Source organism: Pseudopodoces humilis, chromosome 9 (genome assembly GCF_049639895.1).
Source record: "Pseudopodoces humilis isolate 2021_Gansu_Grassland_sample_001 chromosome 9, ASM4963989v1, whole genome shotgun sequence".
Classification (NCBI taxonomy): Eukaryota; Metazoa; Chordata; class Aves; order Passeriformes; family Paridae; genus Pseudopodoces; species Pseudopodoces humilis.
In genome coordinates, this window is record NC_142208.1 from 20858185 (window position 1) to 20861808 (window position 3624).

Sequence of the window (3624 nt, forward strand, 5' to 3'; positions counted from 1 at the left end):
AAAATGCTTTCTTAATTTGCTTGTGAGGAATATCCAGATGCAGCTGATTATCCTGTAATGAGACTCCTACAGCTGATAGTCTAATAGGCTTTTGAAGGTGCCCAGCTTATTATGGAATGATTTTTTTTGGTATTTTTTAAGCTCTTTATATGTGTATGCCACAAATGGATGTACTCCTCAATAATGAGACAGTCTAAGGGAGGTTTATGGGAGTTAATTAATGTGGTAACAAGAAAAAAATAAGATAACCATGAAAGACACCTTCTGCTTGTCAGCTGGAGGTTTGCAAATAGTTACTTATGTAACATTGGAATGCCAGATGCAATAAATAAGGACTGGGCCATCATTTTGAAATAAGCCAGTAACATGAGTTACTACATGCATCTCATAGAGTTTTGGGAGGCACTGGCACTCGTTTCAGTTTCTAAGAACATTCTGTAATTACACTATCTGCAAGAGAGAGGTTTATCCCCATCTTGGTTGGAAAGATGGAGGCACAGAGAGCTCAGTGCTACAAGCCACATGATGCTGCCCTATGCAGGGGATGTACTCGACTCATGCCCTGTGCTTCTCAGATTTTTGAAAAGACAAGATGATCTCCCTGACATGTGGGGCAACTTCCATCATCTGTTGCTGGAATCATCTCTAAAATGTCTCCCCAGATGCTACTAGTAAAGCTTTTTTAGTTTTTCTTGGTCCTAATCTGTAGATTAGGGCAAAATATTTCTGTGGGTTGCTAAAAATTCTACTGTTAAGTGTTACATAAAGGGATTTCAACAGTGTGTGTCATTTAGCTCAGCAAGAACTGAAATGCTGGAGGAATGTTATAGACGATCTATGATCCCTTACTGTGACTCTACCCAATGAGCTTCTGGCCTCAAGGCTCAGTAAATGCACATAGGTTTTCTGTCGTTTGGCATACGCTACCCCTATGTAAGTGTTGTAACTGTACTTTAAAAAAAATAAAATAAATGGATGTAATGAGTCTTAGCACTTTTGAGCCCCTTCAGAAAGGAAAATAGAAAATCTCTGTTAAAAAAGAATCTAGAACTGAAAAAAAACCCAGAAGCATCCATAGTTTTGAAATGACTTGTAAATTTACTCTTTAACTTTGTCTGCATTTTAATTCATCTTTAAACTGAGATGGGAAAAGCAGCCTAATTATGAATAAGGTGTTATATAGCATAAATCCATAACACAATTCTGTGTCTGCAGCTGGAGATGGGGCTTGGTAATGGGGGAAGGTCAGTTGTATTCCCCAGTATAGAATTTATGCTAAGTGGAAAGCACTTTCTTTTTCACAGTATTTTGAAATTTAAAAACATGCTGGGGTAGAAAACCCTGCTGTTAGAAGATGCCATTTACTTTTTCCAAAGAAACCAACATGAGAACACAAAAAAAATTTGTTTTGCATTTAAAAGGTACCAAAAAAATTTTAAAAGCTGAAATCTTTGTTTAATGAAATTCAAACTGAAATATTTTTATAGGTTAGTACCAATTTTCTGTGCTCCTCTCTGCAATTCCAAAGGCATTGCTCTTATCTTGGTTTCAAAGAAATCCCACTAGCCCTTCATAGCTTGGTGCCAAGGGGATTAAATCCAAGTCTCAGATTCTGTATGTCAAAATGGCATTTTCTTCTATCTCTGTTTTTATTCCTACACACATCTACCCTACCCCAAATGCCTTTTATCATATAACTTATGTTCCACAGAGCTACTGCACTGTTCTTGATCCAGAGGCAGTTATTGTAATATGTTTTCTATACTAAATCCAACCAACATTTGCCTTGGATTAATAAAATAAATGACATAAAACCTCTGAACCTGAAGCACAAATATACTGGATAAGCAGGACATTTCTCCTGCACTGTGGTCTTGTTTGAAACATAATAAAGCAACAGAAATACAGCAAACTATGATTAGTAACAAACTCTGAATTACCCAATGGAACGACCTAGGTTAACCTAGAACTGTGCAAAAGATGTAATGTAGTAGAGACTTTCTTCCACCAAGGTAGTCAAACAGTTCTGAACCAGGCACCATTTTGCTGCAGAAAAAAAGCCCAAAAAATCATTCTAGCTTTTCATTAAACTAGAAATGTTTTTAATTCTATTCTTCTGTATTATATCTATGCATGAGAAGTATCTAGAAAATTAGGAAGGGGAGGCTCTTTCAGAGGTAGCTTCTTGTAATGATTCATGTCAGAGAAATGACAACTGCTGACAAACCGTCCTTAGACATGCAGAAAATACTCAGAGCAGTTTATCAGCTCCTGTTAAACTGCAGCCAAGTGTTACTGAGTTGAGTCAGGGCAGAGGAGCAATTGAAAAGCACTAAGCACCCCAAACATCAAGCTGTGCATCCTCTACCACAGAGTGGTCTGAAGCCCGGAATTGCTTTTGTTTTTTATTTTAAAAGCACAGTACTTCCTATGGAGGACCACTGCTTAGGCAATTGCTTTTCCATGGCTTAGTCATCCAGCATTAAATGAGATGCCTGCACGATATGTTTTGACAGGTGCTGCTGAGCTGTTTGGTTGAGGCAGTTTCAAGTCATGTCTCCTGTTTGCTTTTAGTAGTTCTGGAATGGAATTTTTCTACTGAACAACTTTGTACAGTACACCAGAAATAACTGCGTTATGCTCACAATGTTCAGAGGAGCAAAAACAATAACATATCCAGAACATGTGAATAACTAACTGGCAAGAATGGACAAAGTGGCCACAGGTCTTCAAACCATTTGAAAGCCTAGGAGCCATGATCCTATGGGTAGTTCATCCCTGTTTACAGAGCACATTTCTCACTCACAGCAATACTTCTTCCTGCATGTCCTGGGAGCTGGCCTTCTGGAGAGTGAGTTGTATCACTCAAACTCTGGAGTAAGGCTTGAAATTAATAAATAAAGCCTATCTGGACTTCTCTATCTTAGCAAAGCAGAAAGAGTGCTTGGCAAATCTCTGCACATATACATCAAAGTTTTACAGGAAAGAAAAAACCTAAAAAAAAAGTGAAGTAGGGAGTCCATCTAAATCTAAGAGTTTAAGGCAGAAGAAAAGAGAGAAGGGGAGAAGCATCTTCTGTGTATTTACATAATCACAGCACAGGTAATTTCTGCCCTTAGGTAAGTGCAATGGAAGTCTAAGAGAAACAATGTTAAAGATAAAAGTATACTAAAAATGCCAGACAACACTTCATAGTCCCTGAAAGTAATGGAACATAAATTGGTTATCAGTGAAAAATACAATTCCTTCAGCCAGTAGTATCTTTCTTGATGGAGAAGGATCTATGTATTGCCCACATCAATGCTGCACATCAGCCAGTCAAAGGTATGTAGTCATTTCCAGCCCCAGTTCTGTGTTACTGGAAGTTGCCCATATTGTAACAATTCTTTTGCTTTAAATGTTTAAGAAACACATTCCCCTACATCATTTATTCATCACTAAAAAGGAGGGGAAAAAAAAAATCAATGTCAGACTAAAGTAATTCTTTCTTCATCACAAAGATATTTCTTTAGGCTACCAACTTAAAATTAATTATATATATCTTTAGGTATGCATTTAAACAAAACAGTTTCCATTCGGAAGTTTTGCTACAGGATTTTTGTTCAACTGACAAAATACACTAAG